Genomic DNA, 16,642 nt, shown 5'->3' on the forward strand with positions numbered 1-16,642 from the left:
AATCTACTCAATCAGTGGTAACAACCGCTCACTGAGAATCGCTGTGATGTGGAGGATCTTCCTGATTCTGTTGTTTTGGATGCGGCAGCTCCTGATGCAGCTTTTGACTTTTTGATTGGTCTTTCGCTGGAGTTCAGTCGTTTTCCCTCTGTGGCCTCAGCGGGGAGCGAAGTGGTGTGGAAGCATGTCATCCCCTGATTTCCTTTTAAAAAGCCGACCCTGATGCTTTTAAATGCATCATCAAGGCAATGGGCTGTCCAAGTCGGTTACAAGTTAACCAAATAAACACTGACAATGAAATTAATAATGCATATTGTTTGCGAATGCCTCAGCTGGATGATTTGACTGATGTATGCAAGGATGGTAATTTATTGAAAGTAAATTCATGTAATTGTGCAGCGGAACTTGATGAAGCAAAAGAAGGTGTCAGCACGGCTTCCATCATCATCAGAAGAAAGAAATCATTAAAGAGCAAAAACAAATCCAACTTCAAAGGACGGTGCAGAACAAACACTTATTTTATGGATGTGTTTCATTTAGAGCAAAGTTCAGAACGGCTGTTATGGTAAATATGTCAGATTTGTTGCTGGTTGTTTGCTGATGTGATAGTTTTGGTTTATTTATTTTTCTCAAAGTCCACAGGGATGCAAACCCTCACTCTGCACATATCAAAGTAGTCAGTGTAAATGTAATTTGAAGATGAGGGTGAACAAGAGCTAAAATGTAGTTGTCATTGTCGAGACATATTTCAAGGATGAGGAGCTCAACAGACAAGACGATCCCAGCGCCCAACTTGATAAAAATAGTTTACAACCAAACTGTCTTCATAATGATTATGATATCAGCAAAGTGACATGATTTGAAAATGATGCGTTTGCCTCACTGGTTTCCAGCAGTAGTGACAAACTAATGTTCAGCTTGTTCCAAGAAGTGCTTTCACTCAAAGACTCTGCAGCAGGCAAGTCTATTATGGGAATGTATGCAGTAAGGGCATTCACAGTTACTTGCTTGTACTTTATCTTGCTGAACATCAAACTGTGCTGACCTTTGTGGTCCTTACTCTCTTGGGACAGTCTAGATCCCTTCCAGTATTGTACTGATATAGACACAGGCTCAAGTACATCTAGTGTTTGCTATTTTTTAACCTGAAAACTGCTCTTGTTACATTTTGAAAAAAAGCAAAGATAAAAGCATCTACGTCAGACTTCTATTATTTAGTGCTTTCAGAACCAGAAACATCGTTGTGGGTGAGTTACAACAATTAGAAGACCAATGTTATGGCAAAACATCCCAAGAAAGATCATGACCTAAAACAATATTGATGCAAATGATTGGTCCTCCTGTTGTTCAGACCATCTTTGGAGTGCAGGTTTATGGTATTGCTCATCAATAATGAGCACGGACCAACACATCTGTGTTGAAATGGCAGGAGAGCTAGTGTTCGTTAGCTTTTAGCAGCTGGCGGGTAGCACAGATTTGCTAAGTCACAGACGTTACTAAAGCTACAACGCTAATGGAGGCTGCAATGAACTGTCTCTCTAAGTAACCTTGTGATTTGTTCAAACGCTAGTCAAAATGCATATGCATGATTGGTTTATGTATGAGGGCCCAAGTCACGACTATTACCTTAAACCTGTGGCATTTTACGGCCTGAGTTGCCAGGCCAAGACAATGGTAAGTCAAACACTGAAAAGCAATGTCAAATAAGAGAGTTTACACTAACTTTGGGACGGTTTAAACTATTTTTCAAGACACATTTTGGGCAGTGATTTAAGAAGAAGAAAAAAAGCGTACGGGATTGGTTACAGATTTGATGTTTTTTTACCCATTTTCTCTCTTTTCTCACCCTTCTATTTTTTTTGTAAGTGTTGGACCTTCCTCTGATTCTTAAAAGTGAAGCTTTAAATATGAGTCGGTGCCGGCGAACAGCTCACTCACAACTTTGCTCATATCGGCACTCGCATCACTGTGGCCTATTTCTGAAAGGGCCCTGTCAGACAGAACACGACAATGGATGTTGAATATTAATAAAGTACACCATATGTTCCCGGACAAAATATTATCCATGCATTATTAAATGTGATTCGCTGTGTCAGCCGTTAATTAATGCTTGTTAAAACATAATAAAAGAATGAGATGTTGGACATGATTAAAGAAATTAAAGTTTGTTGTAAACACAGAAATCCTATGAAGGGTAATGAGATAAGAGAATACATTATTGTCAGAGATTGTCCTTTACATTCTTTGTGGGCGCTGCTAAGAGAGCTACTTCTGATTGATATGTGGTCTTTGTTGTATCTCATTTGAATATTTGACTCGTTTGCATATTAAACATTATGATGGTGCTGTATGACTGCACGTCTGTCTCGATCTGCGTCTGAGATGCAGCGGGTTGTTGAGGGCAGCTCAAACGCGCCGGACTGTTTCTTTGCTGTCCGCTGGATCGTATGGGAGAAGGCTTTGAAAGTTGGATGTTTAAACTGTCAAATATGCTAATCCATAAACTTCAGAACATGGTACTTTCACAAGATAGCTTCCATCAGTGGTCTGTTCAAAGAAATGTGGGTCGTTTAACAATTGGAAATACTTGGAAATAACTGTTTTACAGGAGCTGTGAAACATACACACACACAATCTGTATGTTGCTCTTCAGGAAGTGACAGTCTTTGCAGAGTACTGCATCTGGTTTAGTAATCAAGGACTTTTCACGATATCTTAATTTAACAAAAATATAGCTTTTCTGGTCAAATTGGTTACAAATAGAAAAAGATGTTTCAGAAAAAGGAGCTGAGGCATATCATTCAAGATGCAAGGTTCAAGGCTTTTATTGTCTTTCGTACATACAGTAGCTACAGTGTCGTTATGTCGATGACAATCTTAGGTCCCAGGCTCCTCCAACAGTGCAACAGAATAAACAGATAAAATAGTGCACGTAAATACAATAAAATAGAATAGGAGTAGTGATACATAATTTGTAAGTTGCAAACAGGTTAATGTTATGGATGTTCTGAGTTCAGGTATTGCTCTCGTGCTATGTCCTTCTATTTACATGTTGTTCTTTAATATACCTGTAGTTATAACAATTGTGTTACCCCCAGCTTCCGCTTGAGTCAAGTTCAGCAAACCTTCAAAGCAGCCCCTAACGTTTAACCCTTCTGCGGCCAACACATCAAGTTTGACCTATATATCATGTTTTCAGATGTAAACAAAGTCAAATACATTATGTTTGTTTCCTGGGTGTAGTTCAGTCATAAGATCATCTCTCCTGCCTGGCTGCTGACAGCTCTGTCAACCGAGATGTAAACCACACAGGAGGACGGCAAAGGTGGTCGCACAAGTGTCAGGATCACAGGTAACGCAGTGACGCGAGCATGTGAGTTAAGTGTTCGCTCTCAGTTTCCATCATCCCTTATACATGTTTGTTTCCAACACAGCTTTTTTGTTTTTGATCATTTTGAAAAAGGACAGTTGAAAATGTATCCCAGCATGTTGTTCTCTACGCTACTTTGTGTACAATGACACTAATACATTAACAAAGAATCGACTGACAAAAGGACATTTCACCCAGCAGCTGATGAGTTGAGTCTTTGACACCTGAAGGGGGGGGGGAGCCCAAGTGTGTATGTACTGTATGTAGGACTGAATCAAGTGTTTACAACTCATCTAAACCTGAGCAGATATTCAGTGTTTTTGTTGATTGGCTTGTTGGAACAAAGTATAACCAATGATAATTAACTTGCTCACATGACGGCTTGACCCGGTTGACTAATCAAGACCGTTACAAGTGAAGTGATTGGTTTCAGAATCCAAATCCAGATTCCCCGTGTTCCTCCGTCAGATGAAGAATTGGAATCGGAGGAGAGCGAAATCACCCATCAGTGTTTCTCCTCTGTCTTTTGGCGTGTTAATTTGATTTCGAACCGCCAAACATGGTGTCATGGTTTTCTGACAGGGCCTTGGGAGAGAGTTTATCTCATCATTAATTAAATATCATATTTCCCTACATGCTGCCTTTGCTTAATTAGGAAGAGGGGGTCATTTTGGAGGGCTTATTAACTGGAACAAATTTGTTAAAGGAAGGAGACCGAGACAGATAAAAGAGAGAGGGAGCAAGGGGAGAAGAGCGCCTCTGGGTTCAGTCGGCCCTGACAAGGCTTGGCTTTGGTGATTGATAACTGCAGCAGTCACGGCTCGAGTCAGACTGGTGGAGATGAAGGAGTAACTGGGGAAGAGACAGAGGGGAAGAGAGGAAATCTGGGAGGAAGGAGAAGGGGTGGGGGCTGGGAGGAAATGATTGGAGACATATGCTAGCGCTCAAGCTAGATAGAGTTAGACAGAGAGGAGGGAGATGTAGGACGAAGAGGGAGGGACAGTGAGATATGAAAACAAAGAGAGAAACAGAGAGAGGGGGATACAGGGAGATGGAGGAGATTGATTGCGGCACCAATCCACGTCACAGAGACTTTATTTATCGCATCCCAACCTCTCCAACATTCGCATTGTATTTTTAGAATGCTAAATATGATCGTTGAACAACATATGTCAGAAGGATGTATAACTTCTTTTACTGTCTTACCTTTCATCAAAATTCCATGGGATATTTGCACTGCTTTTGGTAAGCGAGGGAAAAAGCCAATCGGGCGTTGGTGTCTGATTCGCGAGTGACACTGTTTCCTGTTTCTTTAATTGACTGCGACAGAAAGGGTCGGGCAGGCCGGTAGAACAACAGATGTTTTACTCGAATGTGACAAGAGGGTTGTCAATAAGTCGTAGTGCACGAGTCTCGAGCTGACCTAGCACACGTTGTGGCAAACGGGGAACAGCACGGGAAGGTATGACGTTCGGGCACAAAAGACCTGCCATCAACAATTCAAATCTCACACATGAATTACAACAAGGTCAGTTTAAGAGAGGTTCTCACACCATAATGTTAAACTTGATGTCTGAAGAAACATCAACATGACATTCAATTCCGATCCATATCTTTATTTTTCTGCGTCTTTGTGGCCTAGGAGAAAAAAGTGTAGGAGGTAAACTTAAATTCACCAACACATTTTCAGACATATAAGTTAAATACCATGAAGCAAACATGTCTGTCAATCTGCAAAGAACAAGGGTTTTGCTCGACTCTCAAATAAAGACAGACCGGAATAGATGTAATTCATTGTTGGATGCAGTGATTGAAGCGCATGTTCTTTTTTTAACACACTGCTCGCACCAATCTTAGTATCTTTCCTCGGTACCCTGTTCTAGGAATAAAAACACAGCCTATGTTCTTAGCACGTATTGCATGACAAATGATATAGTTCATGTTCTTCTTAAACTCATCTTGGCAGGTCTTGAGCTCTGTACTGCAAGTTTCATTCGGTACCTTTTCAGGAGGAATACAAGCGCTGATAACTAGCAGACACCCAACAAACTTTATCAGACTGTGCAACACCATCACTTTGCCGCAGTGAAAACTTCTGAGAGCTATTAAATCTTGAGTGGACTGTCTTTGAAGGCACGGGCAAACACTGGCGCGTTGATTGACAGGGTTGGCCTTGGCTTAATAGAACATAATTGGGCAATTTTGAAGGGTCTCTAAAAAATGACCAAATAATAACACATGACTTATCTTGAGACTTGTTTTCTCAGATAATTGTGCAAAAAGCATCTGGCACACCATTAGTTCCATTTTCACATTAGAATAATAATCCTTTTGAACTAATAGACTCGCTCAAAAGTCTGTGCTTGGGTGGTGGGGACCGTGAGGGGGAGAAATACTGTATGTTGCTCACAGAAAGTGCAGAGAAAAGGTAATTTGGGGGGAGGATGGAAAATAACAAGGAGTAGGTTTTCCTTGAATTCATCATGTCGCATGAATTCAAAGTCCTCTATACACCCCACATGTTTCAAGTCATCAATTAGCTTCTTTAACTGTGACATTTTTAGTTGTTAAATGCAAGAATTCCGTTATTACCATTTACCTAACGTTTTCTATAAAGCAATAAATCACAGAATGTGTATCAGGAGATTCTTAAATGACAAATGCTTCGTGTTTTGAACAATAAAATGACTTTTCACTGTGACACCTTTCTAAATGTCATGATCATTAAGAAAATGAACACTAAGAGATAATACTAAATTAAAATACACTGTGCGACCTAAAACAAGTCCATCAGCCTGATGAATCGGTCTTTTTTGTAATCAATTACTGATGTTAATTGAGCTGCAGACAAATATTCCTGCAAGTACCAAAGTATGTATGTAAAAAAAAAAAAAAAAAAAGGTTTGTACTTTGCCCTGCCTTTTTACCTTTTTAATGTGCAAAACAATAACAATCCCCAAGGGGACCGTTATTGTTTGGGTCTTTCTTCCAATGAGAGATTGCACCAATATCACCTCTCAAATTAAAGGATAATTAAAAAATGTTATTTCAAAGTTATTGCCATCCATAAAACTTTGATTAGGCAAACATTACACACATTAGGGCTTAATGGCCATTGCCCCTGTGATTACAACAACACTTTTATGTACTGCACTAAGCATATGAAGAAATGAATAATTAAGAATGCAGAAAAAAAGGGGTTTTAAACAGCAATTATGTGGCTAATGTTGGGCTGTTTTTAAAAACAGCTTGTGTTAGGTAAAATGAGGCTGTGTGATTGAAACAGCAATGTTTTCAGTACCCACACTTTTTACTGCAGAATAACTACAGAGGACAGACAAAAGAAACCGTTTCCATTTAGGACACTAAGCATTCAACCAGTGAACAAATAGTAAACTTTACATTCTTACAAAGAAAGCTCAAGGAGTTGCAGACTTTGATTTATTCTAACTTTATTTATTTTCAGTTGTTTTGTATCTTGAACAATGTGAATCATTGGAATAGCCGATTACAGTATACAGTAGCAATCACTGTAGGTGTAATCTTAAAGGTGGGGTAGGTAAGTTTGAGAAACCGGCTCGAGATACACTTTTTGTTATATTCCATGGAATGCTCTTAACATCCCGATAGCAATGAATATCTTAAGTGCTTTGACACAAAATCCATAAAAACACAAACTTATCTCGTGCCCTCATTGGTCATGTGCACGTTCCTGTGTTTTGGAGGAGGGGCTCTGTAAGGAAGTAGAAGATTTCTTCCAGCTGTGTATTTTTTTATTCTAGCGCACTCGAGCTGGTTTCTCCGAAATTACCTACCCCACCTTTAACACAAAAAATGAATATTTCTCTATAGCCACTGCTACATTTTTAAACTGATAAAAGGAACTCATCGTAACTTTGAACCAAAGTTCTAGTAAAAACTAAACTTGTGCAAGTACCGTAGGGCAGCATTATTTTTGTACAGTGATCAAATAATAATTCACTCTATAAAATGTTGGATATAGTGAAAAATATTTGTAATAAACAAAAGCGACTTTTTACCCCAATTTTAGTCAAGAAGTTGTCAAGCGTTTACATTTTTCTGTCGCTTTAGCAATTGTGTGCCACAGCTGTTTAGTATACAGTTTGATGATTACAAGAGTTGTCTATCAAGAGGTCCGAGGAAAGGTCTCTGTCTTACTGCCTGTGTTCTCCACTGGAGAACAGCTGATCTATCAGAAGCAGGATTCAGTCTGTTAACTCAAATACTATAAAATACTATTAATGCTCTTGATTTATCTAGAGATGAGAAGCGTAACAATGGATCCTTGCCTTTTGTTTGTGCTGGCCTGTATTTGAGTTATTCTCGACTGTTTAGTTGCAGCGTTTGTCTCATTTTCACTTTATCAAAATGTAATTTAGATTTTTAATCTGATTCAAAAGATAACACACCAGACAGAAGCAATATGTTACTCAGTGCAAGATCATTATTTTAATCTGTAGTTCAAGTCAGGCGGCTAAATCTTCCCCTGAACAGACAGTATTAGGAGCAGAGGCCGATGCAGTTTTACTAGACACGAGCTAGGCTACAGTAGTAAAGATGCGCGCAGGTCATTGAATAAGACATTGAAACTGTACAATTAGTATTTCCTCTTATCAGTGTTTCACATTATTGTTGAGTTTGCTATTTGTTGCCTACTAAAATCATGCATTTTGGTCTCATTTATAAAACCTGTGAAAATTAAGCTGTGTTTGTGATTTAGCTCGGAGAGATTTACTAGCAAGCTTTGGTAAAATGAGATGAGTCGTTAGCGCCTAAGGTACTGTTACATTCAATAAACATTCCAGCCATTTTCATAAAGCCAGTTTATGGCAGCATTGCACCATATGCCCCCTTCCCCCCCCTCTGGCTCTGCCAACGGTTCAGCATGCAGAAGAGGCTTCAGTCAACTCGCTGTTTATGTTTCTGATGGTATTTATGAGCGGTGTCACCGCAGCGTAAAGTTGTGGATTAACATTTATTACTGTGACGATATTGCCAATCCATCTCTGGGCATGTCTCAAAACGGGAATGAATGTTTTTTATTAGATAAGCAGGGATGAGCTCTTTAAGAGGGAGGGTAAGATAATTGCAGATTAGTTGGAGTTAGTGTTTATGGTTTAGGAAATCTTTCATATGGTAATATGTATGTATATTTGAAGTTTGAGTATTTTTTTTGTCTAATTAATTTGAGGTTCTTGAAATAGTGTATATTATGTTTCACTGAGTGAGTTGTATCACTGAAAAAGACAATGAGATGCAACTGGAAGCTCCAGAAACAAAGGCTTTATGCAGAGGTCAATACATGGCTACATGCTCTATTGGAAGAAAAATGAAAGGGCTTAACAGTGAGCCCTCTACTTTATAAATCTAATGTTTTAATGGTCTGTTTTTAGCTGACTTCCAAATGTAATGGTTGTCGATGGTTATTGTATTATTTCTTATATTCCAAAATATTAAAACTTCCTTCAGTCCACAAAACAGTGCATTGTTAGGGTCTGTTCAATAGTTCCCGTTTTAATATCATGTTAAAAGTTCTACCCTGGTAACACGCACGCACGCACGCACGCACGCACGCACGCACACACACACACACACACACACACACACACACAGACCTCCCCCCTTTGTTTAAACAATTGAGCTTCAGGGGTTTCAATGGGCCTTATGCTGGCATAACACCATGTATACATCACTTCAGGGGACATTACATTGACTTATCCTAACCTTAACCATAACCAACACATGCCTAACCCTAACCCTAAACCTAACCAAGTCTTCACCCTAAAATTAATGATTCCCCTTATGGGGACCTCCATTATGTCCCCATAAGGGAGGCGAGTCCCCACACGTGACTATGTAAACAGATGTAGGTCCCCACAAGTATAGTAATGCTAGACTGACCACACACACACACACACACACACACACACACAACACACACACACACACCACACACACACACACACACACACACACACCACACACACACACACACACACACACACACACACACACACACACACCACACACACACACACACACACACACACACACACACACACACACACACACACACACACACACACACACACACACACACACACAGACCTCCCCCCTTTGTTTAAACAATTGAGCTTCAGGGGTTTCAATGGGCCTTATGCTGGCAAAAACAAGGAACTTTTCTTTTTTTTAAACTGCCTCTTTCCATGTAAAACTTTGTTGTGTTCCTCACACTGTAATCTGCAATGGAGAGTAAAAACCACTTCCTTTGTGCCATTCCTGGAATGCATTATTAATTGTGCTTTCATGTTTCTTCATGATGCTAATAAAGCAACAATGCTCTTCCAAATCACCTGAAAAACGAGTCCAAGGACAACGGGTATTGCACGGGAAAGGCGTGGCTGTCCTCTGTGAGAAACGATGGGACTCAACAACCAAGATTAATGGAACTCAGATGGCTTTTAATTAGTGCAGCTGTGCTCATTAATTATCTGCCCACAACACAAATGTTTTTATATTTGGGTAAAGTGTTGATTTATTTGATTTTGTTTGCCAGAGGATCGAGATGAATGGCTCTTCATTTTGAGTTTTTGCGAGCACAAAAAGGGAAGAATAGCCAGTCCGGTATACAGACACAATGTTACGGACGATGGTGTGATGTGACGGCAATCAGAACATAAATATTGAGAGTGAATTTGAGGTTGGTTCAAACTGTTTTTAAATGTTGTGGTTTCCCTTTCTGCTGTAATCGTCGCCTTTACCGTCTTATTTTGGGCCTTTCATGAAGTATTGATCTCTGGCCTGTAAACGTAAACATACGTGATCATTGAAACCAAACACTGTCAAATTGAAGTAACTTCCATTGCTATAGGCTTTTTTAGTTTCTCTTATACTTTTGAAACACAATTATCTTAGACAATGGGTACTACCACCTCTAAAAATAGTGGCTTAGTTTTGGTTTATGTGCAGAAATTGGTTCCAGTAGTACCACATAAGCTAGCAAGACACACTTTGATTGAGACATAAAGAGATATAGAAGATATCAAATCACAACAAGGAGAAATGAATGCGTAACTTAAAATATATCGTTGTAGAACAGTTTCCATGATGTTTTTCAAATGTGTGCCCTGTTTTGGCTTCTCTGAAAACGTTCAACTTAAAATAAATGATCGAGCCACAAGTTGGCAAATAGACATTGTACTAAACTACTTAAACCTTAGACTTCTAATATGTAAACTCATTGAGTTGTTTCTTCTCTCCATGGCACTTCCAAAGGCAGAGAACTGGTGGGGAAATAGTGTTTCTGTGTTTCTGTTGAACAAATTGACTTTTTTATAAAGCTGTTGCTGAAGTTAGCCTTTAAAAAGGGCATATCAACTTGTTGTAGTGAAACTGGTAATAGGAGTTTTCTTGGGCATCATTTCATGTGAAAGTTCCTCGTTCTAAGGAAAGGACATTGTTGAAACGACATTGTTCATAGGTACTTTTTAGGAAATGCTTTTAAAAGTAAATTAGTACGATAAATCCTGTAGTTACATGTTTATGATATCACTTTTCAACAATTGTGGAGATTTGAAGTATCTGTAGATAAGGTTGATTTGGTTTGCCTTTTTAACTTAATTTAAAACCTTTCAGCCAATTAGTCGTGAAGATGAACAAACATTCCATCTTCTGCCTGCTTTCTGTCTTGTCTCTCTCTTACCCACTCTCTCCTCCCCTCACCCTCCGGTTTATTTTTTCCTCACAGCCGCAGTACATTTCTTTGAAACATTCATCCGAACACGAATGAGGAAAACGCAATGGCAAGAGCAGAAATTAAAATTTCATTATTTACTGCGCCCGAGTTTGGGAACGCAATTAGTATCTGCACTGTGTGGCCCAGGGATATTTACTGCTTTGGCCTCTCCTCTCTTTATTGTGCTGTTTCTTTCATCCCGTCTCGCAGACTGTGATGCTATCACTTGCTCATTACCTCGAGCAGCCTGAGACACAGCAGACAATTACACCATTTCCCAGGGTCCAACATGTGAACTTGAGGATGGACACAGAGAAAATGCATCATGCAATGATTGCATTTCAAGACACTGGCAGGAGAAAAGCAATCACTTCCTTCACATCGAAAATGATTTATAGAATAATTATACCGAGATTTTTAAAGAAAGCAGTATCTTCTTGTAAATGGATATGTTTGACCATACACAGATGTACTAATAGGTACATCTAGGCCGGATATGAGTCATATTTTGAGTGGACAAAGAATCAAAGTGGACAGCACACAGATGTGGCTTCATAAAACAAAGTAACAATGTGTTTCAATCTATACGTAAACAAGATATAAACAACAGTAAAGACAAAGAGAATAACAACTGTTCATTCTGTCCTTCTGCAGAGGTTTTAGTGATACTACTGTACAGATCATGATAGAAGATCACAGACACTTAGCAGCTGCAGGCCTCTGTTGACTATAATCCACATCTTTTGGAACGTCTTTTCAGAAAGCTGGACTCAAATCAGCGCCAGTGTGTTTAGCCTCTGATCTGGCAAAGCTGTGCTCGATGATAACTCCTTAAGTCTTCTTACATGAAGCTGGTATTATGGTCGATACAGTGAAACGGGTCCCAACCTCTTATTTCTTTCTACTTTTAAAATCCCTGAACTATTAGTTTTCACCAAATGCCCTGGCATGATAACAACAACTTCTAGGTTTTGAATTGACATGAGATTTACGATTGTTTCAAGTAGTTTTACGTGCATTTATTTTGTCCAAAAAACCCCCAATGTTTCCTGAACCCATACAAAAACAACAATGCTGTTTGTCAAGTGTTTGCATGTAATCAAGTTCTGCTTATTGAGTCATTGATCTTTGTTTTATATATTTAAAAAAAGACACGTAAAGCATGGGTGTTGTTAAGGTTTTAATGTGAAATGTGCTATTATACTCATATATTATTCAATAAGGGCAGTACCTTTTTAAGATGAAACACCAAACAAAACAAAATGAAACCTTATTTACATACAACGCTCCCTAAGCCACTGTTTTTATTATGTGCAATTAAGGACAAAGCTGCGAGTGCTAATTTGCTTGTTGTGCACTTCTCACTGGCAGCTCAAACAAAACACCACCACCAACAACACTAAGAAGTGCAGGTTTTTATATTAATACTGGTTAGCAAACACTTCCTCGAACAGGGGCAGTGTTGTTTTCCCTCTCCCATATGTTTCCTTCCTGTTCCTCGACATAATATGCATATGAACACTGGAGCCTGTCGGATATAGGAGATCAGACGAATCGCGGCAGGGGATCAAAGGGACCTATCTGATCTTGTAAAATCATATTAAAGGCCGTTGCTTCATTCCAAGACACCACGTATTGATCACAGAGGAGACAAGGGGGGGGGAAAAGACTTAAAAAAACTAACTGAGGAGAAGTGATTCAGGAAATCGCGCATGCTGGGGGTCATTAAAACGGCATGGCACTCTATGTATTCCACAAACAATTGGATGGTTAACTCGAGGGCAGAGAGGGGAAAACAAGAGCAGCGTATGTTCATAATCGCATCCCTCCCACCTCCCCAAAAACCCCCCTTCCTCTTCACAATTCATTGTATTTATCTCCATTTGTTGATGGCGCCATCTTCACTAAGTGCGGAAGACAAAAGGCAGGAAAGTATCAGTAAAAATACCCCTCCTGTCAAGGGTGCAGGGCTCCTCAGATGCTGTATGCAACTAGGTATATAGAGAGATTTGATTATAGCATGCGGGCGGCGCCGTTGTTACCCAGTTTGACTAATAAGTACTTTTCAAACCTGCCCCACTCCTTCCCATTCAGCGGGAGAGCTGCAGTTTCTCAAGGAGTTAACCTTCACACACTATCATTACTGTCACTCTGCGCTGAAACTTCACAGAGCAGCTCACGTTCTGCTCAGTGTGTGTGTGTGTGTGGTGTGTGTGTCGAAACTCACTATTTGTCTCTAATTCGTCTCAATTACAGGTTCCCCTGATGTTAAAGATGGCTTTTTCTGTGAACTGTTTCCAACATATTGCTTTATGAAAGTAAAAGAAATAACTTTAGATTTAACCTTAGGTATTTTATTTTTCATATCGGCTCTGAAAGCGTGCCAATGGCCCCATCTGCATAAACTCATGGTGTGTGGCAAAGCTTCAGAGCTTCACAGTGTTTGAATTCTACTGAAGAAGATCCAAAAGTTACTGTCAGATGATGAAGTTTGGCGTAAGTTTGAGGAAAGTTTTAACACAATCATGGTTTTGATTATGGATTGTAGCTTAAGTTACGTTTTGGAACAAACATATATTGAATATGTATTAGATATGTCAATGAGATATGTCAACTTCACTACAGTATGTGAGAAACTCACAAACTAAGTAACTCAATTGGGATTTGAAAGAATTATGAAGGCGTTTACAAAATATAAATATTCTCTATGCTAACTATGTAGCATAAAGAATGTCTTCAATGTATTTCAGGCCAACGATCCCTTAGCATAAAGAGTGTATGATCAGGGACCTTTACTACATAAGTATACATTGATTTGAATATTAAACTTACCTTTTAATTCTAAGCTTTTAGAATAATAATTATTGTTCCGCTCATATATTTATCTTGTTTAATTTCTAGTCATGTAGAAGCCACAGTGAGGCTAATATATGTATTATTAATAATGCTTTGGATTCATGTATTTGTATTAGGGCTGAACGATATATCGTGTCATGGCGATAACCGCGATATGCGCATGCGCGATATTCACATCGCAGGGACGTACAATTTTATACATTTAAAAAAAAAAAAAAATTTACATTTTTTTTAGGCCTGCGATATTAAGTAGTTAAATGAACTCAAACACGTCATGTTACAATTATTTTTGCTGCTTGCTACAAAAGGAAAACTTGCGCGGCTCTCATGTCAGGGGTACTTGAGTGAGTGACATGCAGGCTCTGCATGCACAGCAAACCACCAATCACAATCATTCTTGATCAGATCACAGCAGGCCCCGCCCCGCTAGTTTGCAGACCATCAAAACACCGGTGAAAAATGAGCGAGGAACAGGAGGGCAATACCGGCGAGAATGAAGATTTACTTCCAAAAAGAAAAGCAACATCTGCCATCTGGAACTATTTTGGATCCAAAAAGGTTCTTCTCTTCTTCATTCACAGATGAACCCCCTTATTTGAGGGTAAGCTACATGCATTATCATGACATGTTAGATCATGACTTAAGGTATGATGAGTCAACCAGTTAAGATCCAGACGTCCATGACTAAAATCCTTCATCCGGTTAAATATAGTTAAAAAAACCGCAATATATTCGCAGGAGAAAAAATATCGCAATGTCAGTTTTTTTCAATATCGTGCAGTCCAAATTTGTATAAAGGTATTTCATTTTTGAAAAAATAAAAACATTATCAAATGTTGGTGATTTGACAGCGCTTCATAGGAAAGAACCATGGTGTAGACTCGCATTAGATGTTGTGTTTAAGTCCTTCCTGTATCTTACTGTTCTAACCTGAACCTGCAGCAGCAGTGAAGGCAAAGCAAATCAATTCTCTCTCGTCAATAGCATCTTAACAAGCTTAAATCCTAAATGAAAATATACTGCGACCTGCAAATATGAGTCAGAGGCCAAGAGTGTTACAGATGCCCTCTCAAACAAAGCATACAGAATGTTGCTTTTATTCCTGGCTTCATTTAACATATACGGTTTCTTCTTACCAACATGTTGTCAGAAGCTTCTTGACCTCTCCCGCTGCCAGGTTCTGACGAGTTCACTGTACTCATGTCTTTGGCCTCTGCATTACCTGATGAAATGGTACCATAATCCCCCCCACTGCACTGTATGGTCCCAAAAGCAGAAAACAAACAATACATGCAGGTGTCCCAGCTGTTGCTGGTGCCTGTAAGAGAATACATCACAAAATGTTCATGTGTAAACTGAAATTCATGTCCTTGTTCAACATCTTTGTGAATCTACAGTACAGGCTTGGCTTCTAATATTGTGTTATTTTCTGGATTTTGGTTTCTAAAATATGCTGTCGGAGGATAGAAAATGCTTTGAATTTCCAAAGTGAATCTGATCAAGCATTAATGTCACACAGTTCCTGATAGGCCGTAGCCCTTGTGTACTAAGCTCTTGATATATGTACTTTTTTTTTTTTGGAGCTCACTAGTGGCTTGCCTTTGTCGTATTGCCCTCTTGACACATGCTGCCTCCATAACAAGGACTTCATTGCATGCAGCAGTTGTAATGCTCATCACATGTTGTCAGCATGAGCTGTAATCATTGTTCTTAGAATAGGCCACAGGGAAAGAGGAACTTCCAATTTCACATATCAATGTCTCTTCTGTACTTTTGCACAAGTTGTTCTGATGTGATGACACTTGACCCAGAAAGGATTAGGGCAACAAATAGAAAATCTGGGGCCATGGAGTCAGAAAGAAGTGAATCAAATGTGAGGGATATCTGGACTGGGAGCTTACTTTAGGTTTAACCAAACTTAAAACCATTGTTAGCAGCTAGTATTTTGGTCATGTTAGATCATGTCCATAGCATACAAAGATGATTCCAGCCTAGACACGTTTTACAAGGTGATGATCAAACAGAATTGAGTGGCCTTGTAACTTAAAATGACTAAGAAATTGTTTTATTTGCTGAGTTCACACTGTGTATGCTCTTTTTCAGAAAACCACTGAGGGTTTGAGCGGTTATGTTAAAGGAGAAAATTGCAGACTAAAACAATCATTCGGATAAAGTGTCCAACTTTTCTCACTGCCATGTTGAGAAATGGACATTTGTTTTGACATAGCTTTATTTAAGTCTAGTGAAACAATGATAAAACGGTATGTTGGTGTGGTAATAACTCATAATCTTTCTTTACTTTGTGTCTTTTCTCCTTTATTTCTTCTTTTTCTTATTTCCTTCTACACCAAACCCCTCTTCCTGCAGTATCAATCACTTCTCCATTTCCTCTTGCTCCGTCTGTCTGCGTCTCTCCCTCTCTTTCCACAGTATGTGTCATTATCCATCCAGTGTGACTTCACCCGTCCTGCCCTCTGGTGACACAGCCTGCCCTTGTTAAGTGGCTCCAGTCCCTTTCCTCGTTTACAGGTGAAATCTATTCTCACACACAGCCCTCAAGGGCCCAACTGGACTGTAACAGAATTTCTCCAGCCCCGCCGGGCCCCAACCACAAAGCTGAGAATAAATGGCTGAGGTGCCAGGGCTGGACAGGAAAATCA

General features: G+C 39.4%; 1 protein-coding gene across 1 annotated transcript in view; it reads left to right on the forward strand.

Annotated features, from left to right (window-relative positions):
• The first annotated feature begins 3,277 nt into the window (after positions 1-3,277).
• The window catches only part of tshz1 (teashirt zinc finger homeobox 1), a 118,849-nt gene continuing 105,484 nt past the window's right edge, over positions 3,278-16,642 (forward strand). The window contains exon 1 of the mRNA XM_071204828.1: positions 3,278-3,352. The gene's annotated coding sequence lies outside the window, so the exon portion shown is untranslated. The remainder of the gene's footprint in view (positions 3,353-16,642) is intronic.

Source organism: Pseudochaenichthys georgianus, chromosome 11 (genome assembly GCF_902827115.2).
Source record: "Pseudochaenichthys georgianus chromosome 11, fPseGeo1.2, whole genome shotgun sequence".
NCBI lineage: Eukaryota > Metazoa > Chordata > Actinopteri > Perciformes > Channichthyidae > Pseudochaenichthys > Pseudochaenichthys georgianus.